Consider the following 15,671-nt stretch of genomic DNA (forward strand, 5'->3'; position numbering starts at 1 on the left):
ATCCATTGTCTTCCTATTTCTCAGCCCAGTGCAATCCCCACCTTCTGCTTTCCTAAGGTTTTCTACCTTTGACATATATGAGTATACTTCAATCTCTGGCCACATTTCTGAAGAGGGCATTCAGTTAAGTTGACTTCCTTCACTAATCAGCTTTTCAGCAGAGTTTGCTTGACAGGACTGGGGCAAATTATACTCAGATTCATTAATTAAGATATAATAAACTCCATGTACTATTCAGCAATGTGCCATATGTGGCAATAATAAAAAACAAAAAAGGTAGATGAAACCAGGAGACCCTCTGGTTCATTTGTGGACTCAAAGTATTTCTGGGAAGGTCACAAATCTCCAAGATATCTCCACAAATTAGGTTTTGCACTCGCATTTCTAATTTAGCTGAAAGATGTGTAAAAACATATGCAGCCAGACAGCTCCTTGGCTATACATCTAAGGAAGCTCAAAGCATAAGTTATTACTTCCAAAGTCACTTGTAACTTATGCTCACTAAATTGGCTCCAGATCCACCCTTTTCAGACAGTAGTATAGGAATAATTTATTCTTCTGGTGAAAAGCACCCATTTTAGCTAAACCACACCCCCATCTGGGAATCTCACCAGCAGAAGTGCCAAAGGCAGAGGGATTCAGAGGTGCAAAAGGGCTATTGGAGGCCGGTGAAACAAGGGTGAATAAAGCACAGTATGTAATAGTGTCTGTCAGCACACTGAAACATATAACCTCTCCCTAACACAGGGGGTCCGCAACACAAATCCGAGAGGAAAATTTGTTCCTGTGGTTCAATCATCACATTAGATGAAGAGGTTTCCTTGCTTTTAACATCCATTTGATTTATACCAGAAGTCCTATGGATAGTGGTGAAATCATTGCAACTTTCTGCGTGTTTTGATCTATGTCCTCAATGTGTATCTTGTTTTCTCCCATTGAGAATGTGCTGTACATAAATATGGTACAAGAGGTTTGAGAGCTCTAATTCTACACATCTACTCCAAATGCCAAGTTACCTGCCTAGCCAGTGCAGATAAAAAACCTACATAAGCTAGGGGCTTTTCTCTCACCTCTTGCACTGGAAACCCGAGTTGAATGAGGTACATGAGTCCAGCCCCTTGCAGTAGCAGCAGTGACTTGAAGCGATCTGTGCCACAAGAGAGTTAACATTCCCACGAGAGATTGCTTCACTAGCCATCTACAGAAACACTGACCTACATACAAGGCTTTTCTTTCCCCAGATGAACTCCTGCATCAGCAGCTACCCAACAGGAACCTCCTCTTGGGAGATCTTTAATAGCAGTAGCTGCTGAACGAAAGGAAACTGCAGAAACACACTTGTTGCCAAACTGTGCCTTTAGTTGGAAGGAGGAGAAACAGGTGGGGAAATCACTCTTCAAACAGTGTTTACTAGCACAATCAGCACCTGAGGCAGCACTTATTCAGGTGCTGAAATTACAGAGGTAAGTTTTACGATGAGAAATCTATTCCTCATATGACAGCTATATTTCTCATCATGGATCATAAAAAGCAGATGATCCATCGGATAACTACTTGATTGTAACGTGCATCACAGTAAAACCATCAACCTTCTGTTTTGTTTTATGACCCTGGTTACATCTGGAATGCTTTCAAGAAGGATGCTGATGTTCGCTTTGGGTACAAACTGACTCAGGGAACTTACTGATTTGCTACTTATATGGTAGTAGATAATAAGAATAAGGAGGAATGATAGCAGGAATACCTCCTATTTTCTGACCGGGAAGACTACTTTATTACTACCAATATAATTTTATTGAATATCCTTCTTGGACCGGACCATAAAGAAGGTTCTTAATTGTCTAACACTTTTCTTTTTCAGTCTAACAAACTATTCCTTTCAGTTGCCTATTTCCTCTAACATTAGAGATCTTTTCCACAACTACTTATTCAATAATAGTAAGGATACTAATAAAGCCAGTATTTGTAGAACTCACACAGTTCCACATTTCTATAATAACAACAGTGATTTCTTATCTTTACACAGTATTTGTTGTCAGATAATTTCTAATTCTTGTCCCCTTAGACGCAGAAAAAAAGATGAAACTACTATTCTAAGGTTGCAGAGCAAGCCACAAATGAAATTTCTGATTTATCTAAGAGTATGTAGTAGAAATATGAGCTGTGTTGTAAGGAAACACCCCAAAGAGTCATGTAACCAAAACCAATTTTTTGCAAAAACTTAAAGATCTGCTCTTGGAGATGGTTGTGATCTCAGCAGAGTGCAAAAATTGGAAAAAAAAGTTGTCCTTACTAATGTGCAGTCTGTCTCTTTGCTTGGCAAGATTACAACTCCTTAAACAAAAAAACCCGGAACTAACCCTCCGGTCTTACACAACTCTGCCAGGAGAGCTTGCAATTTCACTGGACAACTGAGGTTGCTCTTGAAGTGTGGTGTTGATACACCAAATATTGAAATCAACGACACTGAACCATAGCTCAATATTCAAATCAGTTCTCCATGCAGGAACAGCATGTCTGTAACAAGCCAGGACATTGACTAACTTCATTCTTGAGCTTAACCAAATGGTTTAAAGCAATATATATTTCATACTGCCCTGCAAAAGCTCATCTGTGCTAGGTATCATCAAATAATTTCATTCATTCCAAGTACCAGACTTCAGTCGTTTTTTTTCCTGACTGAATGATAAAATTCAGATGTTTTAAAAAATCCTTCTTCCCTACATGTGCCCACCCAAGCAGTAACAGCAGGCCTTCTGCTAAACCTGACAATGAAATTTGGTTTTGGAGAAAGACCAAACACAGAGAACTTCAGTGTAAACAATAATTGTTTTGGAAAATTATGAGTGTACCAGCCTGGGGTAGGGGAGTTGTAAAGGAACACATTTTTGCCAGCTCAACAGACCGTATCGAGCTCCTACCTTCTTAATGGACCATGAGTCCCTTAAGCCTCTTATTGTACAGTGCAGACCTCCTCCACTGCACTTACGGTGGTCTGAGCAGCCCTTCACCTCAAATCTCAGCCTTCCTTCAAGTGGCTGCAGAGATCTCATTAACCTGCATCTATAATCTCGTTTCTGCCCCAATTGATGGGGAATCCAATCCATTCCTTTGTGAGACTAATGAACCCATACATCCTGAACTGAGCACCAAACCCTCCCACTGTGTTTTGCGCAGTCACACAAATGCATTTTCCTTTTGCAATAATTCCCGTAGAGATCCAGCTGGATCCTAAGGGGTCTATGAGTGGCAGATACCTGTCAGCAAAGCCAGCTATGCCTCTGTGTCTGCCGACTCACTGAGCTGGGTAGCAAGAAACAGAGATGAAGGGACTTACCTTATCTTTTTACTTTGCTTACGCTACAGACATTGGGGAGGAGCATGGATGAAGAGAAACAAAGATTAAGTGATGGAGGAAAGTGCTTTGCTCTACCTCCATAAGGACAAAATGGGCAGGAATAGGGACTACACTTAGGAAATAGATGGGTTGTCTCTCTGTTGAGAAGTAGGTGTGCTCATTGAAGGCCCTAGAGAACCTTATGTGTCATTAAGATGATGAAAGGAACTTCAACACCTGCTTGTCTGTGTGCAAACAATGCCCCTTCAAGACCTAGATCATGCTGCATGTAATAAAGTACTAATGGGATGGAAACAATGCACTGGCGGGGATGAAGTAGGGCCTGAATTCCAGAATGGAAAGGAGACAGCAAGCAATACATTGTCTTTCACTCTTTTGTTTTTTATCATAATTACTGAATTTAAGCTTAGGGGTATAATTAGAAACTGGGAGTTTAAAATAAGCAATGAATATCTTGCCTGTATCCACAGAAAGTAAGCCGGATGCTTTCAAGTGTTGCCACTGTTCCTACAATATTTAAGTTATCTAAGAGAACTGTTATTTCACTCTGCAGAGGAGACACTGCTATTTCAAGTATTTCTATTTAAAAATTCATATTTCATTGTAAAAATATAAGACCTCTGAAAAACAGGCCTGTATCTACAAAATCAAGAAATACATTGGAAGCACGTGGTTTTAGATGCTTCTGTTACTGCAAGCACCAGAAAAAAAAAAGAAGACATGAGCCACCTTTCTTCTTCTTCCACCTGGTTATTAATTACTTTTATTCCAGTTGTTCTGTACAGTATGTAAGCAGTGTCCTCACATGTAGGAAGACAGAAGCTTCTGTTTTATAAGGAAAAATTCCTTTTGTCAGATAATCAAACTGGTAATTGACGGTTTTTCTACAGTGCTTTTAAGGAGCTAGCCTCCATTCATCTGCTTATGTCTTCTATTGTTAATACAATAGAAGTTTGGATAGTCTCTGATGAAGGCCAAGAAAAGTGAAAGAAACGTACATGTTTTGTTTTTTTTTAAAGTCAGGATATTACATGATACTGTTTGTATCTGGGGAGGGTCCATCCTGCACCTTTCTTTTAGTACAACGTTCAAAATATGTCTTTCATGATAGCGAATTTCAGTAACAAGACATACATTTCAGTTTTTCAAGATTCTGCTCTAGGGCTTATTACTATACTTTCTCCTTGAAGGCCCTGTCCCCACCCCTGCTGCAATATCTCTCTGCCAAACCAGCCCAATGTTCTCACATTTTAATTGAGGCTAACTGGATCCATCTGCCGCATGACTCGGGGGTTACTCTGAACCTTGAATTCCATTCTTATGCCAGATCGCTGAGATTCGAGTCCTCTTTTAAGAGAATGCTGTTTTCTCTTTAAATTCTATATGAGGGAAGTTTAAATTTTAGCACAGATGTTTGCACAGCAGTGAAGAGCTGAACGAGACACTTGACACATCTCTGCCAAGCATTCTAAAGTCAAAGGTGATGAACATATCTGCTATGAGGCTGCTACTCTGCCTCATAGCCTGCTTGCTCTTATTCATGATGCTCAAAGGCCACATTTTTACAACTTGCTTTTTTTGATGCCTGGACCTGAAAGTGTGCTTTGGCTGTCACAGAGACCATTTCTGTCCTTAAGCATTATGATGGGCAATGCTTACAAACACCTGCAAACAGAGACGAGAAATACTTCTGCCAAGTAAGTGTCTAAAATGGACACTAATGTAAGGAGGCACTTCTACTTTCATTGCTGGCAGCCAAAGAGAAGGCAGCATTTCAAAAGTAGTTCCTGTGAGTGGGTGAGTGTGTGCATGGGGAACAATGCTCACACAAATTGGAGCGTATGATTACTTTCTCATTGGCAATTGAAGAATCACAGTATCATTTTGACACAGCTTGGCCATGGGCTGAGTTTTAACTGAGTAATAAACACATATCATATTACTACAAATGCTATTATAATATTGCATAGAAGTAACTCCTGCTGATTTAACAGTGCTTGGAAAAAATAACACAGCATTTGTCTCCATGGAACAAAATTCTTCAAGATCTTGGCAATTAGTTGAATGAAGCAACAGAAGCAACAAAAATACTAGAAGTGCTAAATAACTAATGGGAACCAAACTTGAGCAGCTTTCCCTATGCCAAGAACTGTAGAAACCTGATTTTGATTCTTGGCAGTTCTGTGTTTAACAGAGCTCCTAGTGGTTTATATTGGTCTAAAAATTAGGATCTCTTTCCATGAGTTCAGTCTTGTCACTCTTCCCAAAATTCGGTTTGAAGCAGCAATGAATCAAAATAAATTGTATACAAATTGAACAAATTGCTATAAGTGCAAAAGGTATTTGGTATGTCTTGCTAAATGCTTTGGTTTGGACAAATCTTGGGCGAAGAATTTTGAAGTCACTGTCAAGTGCTGAACTATTCCACTAGAGATTTGTCTTCTGTGCTCTCCAAAAGGCTGAAGGGCAATAGCAAAACATGACACACCTCTCCAAATATTTAAGCAACAACGAACAATGGTATGAGACAATACTGCAAGATAGTGTTGCATGCAGGGAGTGTTGCTGGCCTTGAAGTCACCTCTTGAAGTGTGGTAACACCCTAGGGTGTCTCCTGTCATTGCATCACTTAAATATGAGCTGGAAGAAAGAAACTTTAGACCTTTAAAGAAACCTATTTTAAGAGAGAAATTATTAGCAGATGGAAGCTGGTGGAGAAAGGACTTTGATTTCTGCTGGTTTAATCCCCACCAGGGTTTCATGTATGTTCAAAACAGTGGCACCTCCTGAAGGAAAGGCAATATGTTAGGTCATTGCTGCCTTTAGAGCCATTTCATCTTCCCAGTGAGCATGTCCTATTTTGAGGGCCATCTGCCGACAACTCGACAACAGAGGCAAAGTGGGCTTTGGTCACTGTTCTCCTGCACTGCTTGGTCCTGTGGAATACTTGGATACTACTTGGCAGAAATATCCATGGCTCTGATTCACCGTGAAGTCTGCACAAGAGCTAGTATAAACTCTAAGGTGGATCTACCCAAGTATTTCAATGTCTTCATCTCGCTGAGCAAATATTTTCAGGTATCATTCTAACTCAAAAGTTTTCCATGTTTGGTTCCAAACGAACCTTTTCTATAATGTTGTTTATATTTGGCTACCTGCTGAATGAAACTCATGGGCTTCTATGAAGCTATGCTGGGAAGGAATTTGGCCTACTTGTTTTAAAACAGAATGTGCTTGAAAAGATGGGACATGGGATGCAAACTGGTTGTATTTTATCTTGGGTTGTTTCAGATAAATAGGGTCTGTTTTCTAGTAGGCTGAAGTGCATCCATGTGACCACTGCTTCACCGGAAGTAAAAAGGAAATACCTCCCTTTCAACTGCAGCCATCTTACTGTGTTGAAATCCAAACATTCAGAATAGCACCATAATCAGAAACAGGAGATGCACGAGTTTAAATTACGTCAAATTCGACATAGATGTGCAGTGGGTCACCTTGATTAAGAGCATCATGTTTCACCTGCTAGAAACTGAGGACTGTGATTCCCATTCTTTGCAAAGACAACTCTGCCCATGCCTTATGTTTGCTGAAATCATTACTGACAACACTTACTCTGCAAGTGGAATATTGCATGTGAGCAGGGAAGTAAACTCCTGCTTAATCGTGGGTGTCCGCTGCTACACACTTTGAGAGGCACACAGCATGATGGCCCCAGGATGGCGAATAGCTCTGTTATTGGATACAGCAAGCCATGATGCAGGGAATAATGTTTCACCAAACAGCCTAAGTACACCTAATAAAAGCAAACGCTGGGATGTCTGTTTAAGTGTGATTTTGAAGTCAGGCTTTCAAGAATGTGATGAGCTAGCCTTGTTTTGCTGACATCACTGGACTTCCAAGAGGTGCAGGTTGGCGTTTTTGTCCAAAGTCAACATCTACAGGACTTGTGGATTTTGCTGTGTCACCTTCATGCAACCACACAGGTCTGACATAGTGCTCCACAGAACCAGAGCTGAACACCATGAGTTTATCAAGTCAGGATGCTGGCTTAATTTCAAATACAAAGCTTGGTGCACTTTCAGGTGTTTCAGAGATATTGTACACTGATCTTACATGATATGCAAATGCATGAGTGCTAGCAGTGAATGGATGCACTAACTTCCTTCCCTAAAACTGAAACAAAATTATATAGAAACTCTTCATGGTACAGATTAGCTTTTTGAAGTCCTAAACATGTTTAAATTGATGTAATTTTTGTTTGCCTTAAAAAAACCCCCAACCCACAAACCAGTAGATCTTCCTTTTAGCAGACTACATGTACACTTATATGAGTGAAAGAAGAGATACACCCTGTATCAGCGTCAGGTGAGGATACAGTCATGCACAGAGATACAATCAAAGTAATAAAATGATACAAGCATGTTTTAACATATTTCTGTTTCACTTTTCATGTTTACTTAACATCAGCACCATAAATAATGAAAAGGAATTGCCTGGCTTCAGTCTTGGTTAGCTAATGAAGTATGCTACAGTGATACAAAGTTGTTGGAATGTGTGAAATACAGATACTTTGTATTACATACAGACGCAGCAACAAGACAGGAAGAGATAACTAAGCAACATTTATACAGTAAGTGTAGCACTAAGAAAAGATTTGTTATTGACCTGAAGTTGTAATAGCTCAATACCATTCTTACAAGGAGTCCCTAGGCAGAGCTGAAAGGTAACTTTTCATTTGCAAGTGTATAGAGAGTTGATAGAAAATAATTTCCCATGATAAATCTTTTTATGATTCTTCCATTGTAATTTGTAAATAATTAATAAATACAAGCTTGCAACAGGCAGGTATCTGTGGACTCTATTAGCAGTTAACAGATAAAGGCAGAGGCATTTCTATTTACAGGTAAAGTTCTTGGAGAAAATGGACCTGAATTATTCAATCATCTTTGGCATGAGAAAAAAAAGATTGTCATGAATTCTAACATTTATTTGCATACATTCAGGCAGTCCTGTATGGTTATTATGTATATGATGTCATTGTGCTTTTAAATTGTAGAAGATATGAATGACTTAGCATATAAAAGAATCCCTAGATGTCATTAGGAAGCTGTGACAGTCATTCCCCCTTTAATTTTCCACAGAAACCACCAACAGCCAAAGTGGTTCTGGAGCAGACGGCTAAGAAAACAGAGAGGCAGTGGGAAAGCCCTGCTTTTGAACTCAGGTGAGATGAAAGATAATTATACTGGCCGCACTGCTGGGTTTTTTTTAACTGCTTGCTTAGCATACAAGTGGTGCAGCTGGAATGCTGCTTGCTGTCACCCCAGTAGGCAGACAGGTACCTTGGGTGCAGAAAACGCAGAGTTCCTGGTGCGTCTGCTTGCACTGCGCTGGCTCCGTGCTTGTTGGGACCTGTACGGTCTGTAGGACACACGGCCTTTGTGTCAGTGCCAAGGGTGGCAATATGGTCCATTTCATGCAAATGTGATACAGCTCTTGGGCTTCTGGCAGGCTGCCAGGGCAGCCCACAGCTCTCTTATGAAGATAATACCTCTGTGATACTCTACAGAGATCAATTAAAATGCTGCAGCCACTTCAATGTTGAAGCATGTGGGATCCCCTAACTCAGAATTCTTAAGTATGAGAAAGATTTATGTAGTTATTGTAGCCACATGCATGTGTGCACAAAAGAGCTGGAGCACAGTCAGTAACTTTTAACTGAAAGTTCTAAAAATGAGAAGATGAATACACATACACAGAATTGGATTTTAATATACTCTGCAACAGGTCAGTGGGACCATTTCCACTCCTGACAAAAGAATGCAGCCCTGCAAATCTATCTTGCTCACTACAGTTTTCTTCTTGTACCATATTCTGCCTTTTCTCCAGGAGAAGCCATAATTTTCTCTAATATCATAGTGGGTTTTCGTGGAAATTAGCATACTACAAAATGAGAATGGCAAATGACTCCATTTCCAAATGCTATGTTCAGCAGCCAGATTTATTAGTGGATTTGGCAGCATTTGCCAACTCCTTTGCACATGAATAACTCTACTCACATTGTTTAAACAAATGAAACTAGGATAAATGAGATTAATTTGCCAATAGCAAATTACTTTCTATTTAAAAATAAGAATTAGCCTGTACCAAATCCACATGCTTTTGTTTATTTCCCATATAATTTATGCACAGAAACACTATAATAGACTATCTGAGAGGATAGGTTTCAGTGCACTCACGTAGCAGAAAATTAGACTAGTGTCCTACAACAGGGGTACCTTTCCAAGAGCCTGGTGACCACAGAAGAACCTGGCACATGGAGATAAAGCAACCCTGAACTTCTCACAGAGCTTGTGCCACTTTGAGGAGAAAAGAAATGTGTGTTACAGTTGTCTTAGTTAACATGCCCAGCTCAGACTGAGGGAACATAAAGCTGGATTAACCTACCCTTGCAGATAATGCTACGTATCCAGCCATAGCTGGGGATACTGGTTACGCTACCTAGTGGAAGGCAGAGTCTGCTGTAAACATGACATGAAACCTAACCAGATTACCTGTCTTATTGTTTCCTTTGTACATCACATATTCAAACTGGTCCTCCAAGCTCCATTTTGTTCTCAATTATTGCATTCCTCAGTTTGGTATATAAAGTTGATGTAAGTATGGCACTCCAGCTGTCACTGATGGACCGTGAAAATTTTTTGATTAATACGACTTTGTACTTTAGTGCCACAATACTTTTAAAAATGTTCCCTATACCCTTCCTAAGTTTCTTTCCTTTTAAGAAATCATGATCTCTCTTCATTTCCCGGTGGCTGTTTCTGCTTCCTTCAGTGAACACTTCTTTTCCACTTGCCCTGTTCCCCTCTAAATCACCAGCATTTATCTACCTTTCTTCCTCATACGCCTTTCCTTAACATATATTCCATTCATTTGTCCTACTGGTGTTTTCAGACTTTTGCTGCTTCTTCCCTTCCCCACTTCTCTGAAGGCTTTTTTCATTCTCACTTATCCACTGGGGCTTCTCCTCCCACTCTGTTATTGTTATTGTTATTGTTATTGACCATGTGCTAGCTGATCCCTCGTCCAAGTACCTTCAAGATGGGGTCTAATGCCAGTGGTGGAAGAGGGAGCATGAAGGATGCCTTCTGTCCTTGGTCTTTCACCTGGGAAGAGATACTTGGAGCATGACATAAGAAAAGAATGAAGAGGTCTCCTTACTTGGAGATGACACCATGGGTTAGGCCACCCTTCCAGCCGATAGGTCCATTCACCATGGCAAGACCATTCGTCACAAGCTCTGAATAGGGAGAAGAACACAACTGCCTCTAGTGATTAATCCTTCCACACCTTTCAGGGGTGGCAAGGTTTGTGGAGGGATGGTTACTTCCCTTGATAAAGTCCCCTAACTTGGAGGTGGGATGAAAGCATCTTTGCCTTTCATCAAGGTCATCACTTGTCACCAGGAAAATTACATGCTGGCATTTTAAAGACTTTTTCTTGAAAAGTAATAAAAATAACTAGCAGAAAAGTGATGCCATTTCTGACATTGTCTGTGTGGAAGCCTCCGATAGGAAGTACTGTAAACAATTTCCCAATCTGATTTTACACAGGCCTAGGAATTAAAAAGAAAATTTAAGTGTTTAATGCTTAAACCAAATGTTTAATTTTCAACATCCCCATAGAGTCACACTGCAATGTGGAGGTTGCAGTTAAAAGCCCAGATTCCTTCATCTTCCTGACACTGAATCTACACTATAACAAAAACATTTTGAAATTAATGTAGAAATAGTTCTAACTGGAGCATTAACATAATTTACTTCAGTCACGTTCATCAGGATCATTTATATCTTACACATGTGATGTGTAAGTATTCACTCTGCCTATACATATACAGTTGGATTTTATATATTATATATAAAAAACAGTCCTTTACAAAGTATGATTCATTGGTTTAGCAGTTGGTATTTTAGCTTTTCCAGTATGTTCAAAAGCAGTTTATACATTTAGAAGTATGGTGTATATAATCATTACCACTTTAAGTAGGGCTTCATCGCATCCATATGAGAAGACACACTACATGTGCTAAGCCGAGCACTGAAACCTACTGAGACAATTCAAAGCTGTGGAAGAATTGTGAGCCACACTTTGGCTAACTGTTTTCTGTGCCACTAGAAAGTGGCTTACTATCTGATTTATAATTACTCACAGAAAATATACTTATCAAGACAAAAGAGTGCAAAATGCTACACTTTATCATGATCAAGAGCTGATCTTACAACAGGGTGTGCCTTGGCCCAGGAGCAGAACTATGCTTTCTCATGATTAGAAAGCAGATCCCATGGTCTGTCCTGCCACTGATCTGTAGCAAGTTGAATGGTCTCCCTGGGTTTTGGCTCCTCAAAAGGAATGGCAAATCTTACCAACCTAAGCTGTATGTTGAATTTTCTTACCCAATGAATGTCAGATAAACACAGAGATCTGCTGACTGCCAAGAATGGTCCTACACTCATCTGACATGAATGACAGGCATCCCCACCTGAATATCAGCAAACCCAATGTAAACACATCATAAGGAACATCCTTATGGAAACAGTTCGCATGCATGTGCAGAGAAAATGGAAAAAATGCATGCCCCCATCTAGAGTAAAGCTTGTGCCATATGTGATTACAAAGACTTGTAGGCTGAAACGAGGCTGGGTATATCCAACATTTGGGTCCCACATTGGCTGTTATGGATCTTCTTAATGTTGTCAGTCACAGACAGCCCACCCACACATGCTCTTTGAGACAAAGGAGAGTACACTCCTTTTTTGGGTGACAGATGTAACTGAGAACCTGCTTCCCTGTTTTGTTTGCAACCCAAGGAAATTTAATTGGACCTTTGCTGAAAACAGTTAGGTCAGATAATCACTAACCTTGCAGGCTTTGAGGTCTGTGTTGCCTCAGTGTAAGCAATGCAGCATAAGCAAACTTGGGAAGAGAGACAATGTTGATCTTCTGTACCAAGTCGTTCCTCTAACCACAAAAAATGCCATGTGTTGGCTCAGATTCATTCAGTTCAACTTGATGGTAGGATGGAGGATGGAGGGAGCATGCTTGATGATTCTCAGAAATAATGCATCCCATTTACCACCATCAGAAGGCCGAATATGTTGAATATGAATTAAATACTCTGATATTTTACCCAGAAAAATTAAAGACTTTCTGCTAAATGTGTGCAAATTGTGGGTTTTTTTCTAAACCTCATAACATACAGTGATTTTCACAGGAAAAAAAGACGTATGTCAGTGACATACAAATCACAGCATCATCGCATTTCAAGTCCTTGCCTCAAAGCAGAATGTTACCAATGTCAATTGGCAACAAGCCATTTAAATTTCTTTTTCTGTAATGATGATTGGAAATTATTTTGACTGACATTTCCCAAATTCTTCAGCTGGGGATGGACATTTAACAAAAGTCCAGCCAGGGTGGAGCAAAATGTAAAGACCTATTCACAAAAGAAATTTAAATTATATGATAGGAAATTTTAAATATAGTACAGATAACGCAAAGAAGGCAATACCTATTTGTTGACAATCCTATTTGGCCAGCAAACCCAGACATATTCTGTATGAAAATGTCTGTCTTAGGGTCTGAATTAGGATCAGCAGACCAGACTTGCCTGTGATTAAAATCCCTCAGGATGTCTTGGGTATCTACATTCTCCTAATGAGTATATATTTTGGGGTCTGCCTGGCAGTAATCTTGAATATTTAAATTGCCACACACCAACTTGGATAGCGCAAGGCAGGAAATATGTAATTGAGCATTATGCTGTCTCACGTCAGGAGGGCAGCCCAATCCGTTATTCTGTCTAGCATATTTCCTCAGCGCTGTCCTGGGTCACTCAGCACTCGCTCAAAGTAACGCCTGGCCAGCAATCAGCCACACACGTATGCGCTTGGAAACCACCAAGTGCTGTCCTGGCCCTGACATCCCCCTTCCCGAGCCTTTTCAGTGGACCACACTCCTCACTCCAAGGAAGACATCTCCATCCAGGTTATATTGGAGAAAGGCTCTTCATCAAGTGAATTGATAGCAGGGGTGATCAAAGTCTGGCAGTTGTACCTTATCTATTGGGGATCACAAATCAGGAATGGAGCTGCCCTTCAGTTTGCTCCTCCCCACCATTAAATTACATTCAATCACTGCACAGAGAATGCAGCCCATGCGCTCACAGCCAGATGTTATCATTACAGGCCTTTTCTTATAAACTGATGCTGAAACCCGAGTGGTTGATGAGACTAGCTAAGCAGTTGTACCTTTGACCTGATTGCATTAAACTTGCCCTATCAATTTAAGCTTAGTATAAACACCATTTCCCAGAGTCCCTCATGACTTCAGTAGTGAGAAGAAGCTGACTAAGCCTAAACATTTTTTAACAGCAATCTTGTCTTACAACACCAAGGGGATTTGCCATGTATCTGGGGCTTTATAAAACCATATGAACATGCTGAAAGAATTAAAGTCCTTTAAAAAAGCAAAATTGATGGTGACAGTCCTCTTAGAAAATCAGTTTGTAGAATGTCAGCACAAGAGGAGTTGGAAACAGGACTAAAATAGTTTTTAAAAATACAACAGATTTGTGTTTGTTTCACACTGTTGTTCCTGAATACTGAGATTTAGAGTTAAAAAACAAAACAAATGAAAAAAAATCTCAAGCAGAATTCACCCTCTACGAAAAAGAACTCCTCCCCAGCTCTTCCAGATAAATCACCTGAGATCTCCCATAAAATATCAGCATCTTTACCCTGGCCTTTCAGATTTATTTTTAATAAAGTTTGGTCTATTTCACATTGAGGATAATTCAGATAATCCTATCAAAAGTTTCTATGCAGCAGCACATGAGCTATAGCATATGGTACAACACATGGCCAATAAAGCTTGGCTAGGCCGAATAAAGGGGAACATGCTTGTAACTGTAAGGATAAGAATGAAAGCAACATCATGCTTGACTCAGCTTGACTAATATTGCCTTCCATGGAATGCTAAATCAATGGTTTGGTACTGCAAATGTTGATAAAACAATGGGACATAAACCAGCAGAACATGGATCTTCACTTTGCTAGGTTGCAAGTGCTCTGGCCCCGATGCAGAAAAACACACTTGAAGTTGAGCAGATTCCTGCTAATTTTAGCATAAGTATAGAAGTAGTCAAAGCTCTGCAAGGCCAAACCTCTGACCCAGATTTGGAAAAAAATTGAAGAAATATCCAGGAGTGGTATGACTCATTTTAAAACAGAAGTTTTGTGCTGTCTGTTGGTTATACTAGTGTAACAAACCAGGCAGTGTAACTGCTGCCAGAAGTGCAAAGAAGAAGAAGAAGCAGCACATTAAGCAAAATGTGATGGTTCCATGACAATAGAAAACATGCTTCAGAGCACTGAAACATTAAGGCACAAAAAGCCAACAAGACTACTAACTTGTTTTACTGTTTTGAAATCTAATAAAACAAGAATATGCATGTAAAAAAAAATTCAGACAACAAAAAACAACCCGAAAACTAACATAAAAACCCAATCCAACCAACAACTACTGTTACTAAAATAATAATGGAGAAGCTTATTTAAGAACTAATTTACCTGAGTCCCTACCTTGATTACTCTTAGAAGCATCAGCATCTGAATTTTGTTAAACAAATGCCACTGCAGGAAGGAAATGCAGGTAAGGAAAAGAAAATAACCTGGTGTACAATTTTACATAATACAGATGCACAAAACAATCTAGAACATAATGTAGAGTTCCTTTGTGTTCAAATTAAAGCAGGGTCCTTTTCTGCAAATAAGTAAAGTACACATTTAAATGACAAAACTGAAACTCAACATTAAAAGAAGATTTGCACAAATTGCTTGCCTTGCAGAAAGCATTTCTGTTTCTCTCCTTTTGGGATCAGATGAGACAGAACAAACCCAATGACCTTGACTATGAATTCAGAGAGGAAAAAAAGAAAAAAAAGATGTCAACTATTTACTTCAAACTTGCTAAACTAATGTTGATTTACCTAGCCATGCCCTGTCATTACAAAAGGTACTTCTGTCTCATAGCTTACGGCACAATATGGAAGCATCCGAGTAGCTTTTGCCCTACATTTGCTAGTAAGAGTGATCTAGCTGTGGCATGACAGGGAACAATACAGGCTGATTTGGCTAATCATGGAGTGGATGGATTCTGGGTAAAAAGCTGACTGGATGGCTGAGCCCAGAGTGTGGAATTAAATCCAGCTGGCAGCTGGTCACAAGTGGCGTTCCCCTGCGGTGCATGTTTTGGG

At 39.8% G+C, this 15,671-nt stretch overlaps 2 protein-coding genes across 2 annotated transcripts in view; one reads left to right on the plus strand and one right to left on the minus strand.

The window, feature by feature from the left end:
• FOXC1 (forkhead box C1) overlaps positions 1 to 15,671 on the plus strand; it is a 48,263-nt gene that overhangs the window by 30,183 nt on the left and 2,409 nt on the right. The window contains 1 exon segment of the mRNA XM_039549036.1: positions 8,500 to 8,582. The gene's annotated coding sequence lies outside the window, so the exon portion shown is untranslated.
• GMDS (GDP-mannose 4,6-dehydratase) overlaps positions 1 to 15,671 on the minus strand; it is a 412,544-nt gene that overhangs the window by 17,094 nt on the left and 379,779 nt on the right.

This window comes from Corvus cornix, chromosome 2, assembly GCF_000738735.6.
Source record: "Corvus cornix cornix isolate S_Up_H32 chromosome 2, ASM73873v5, whole genome shotgun sequence".
Lineage (NCBI taxonomy): Eukaryota > Metazoa > Chordata > Aves > Passeriformes > Corvidae > Corvus > Corvus cornix.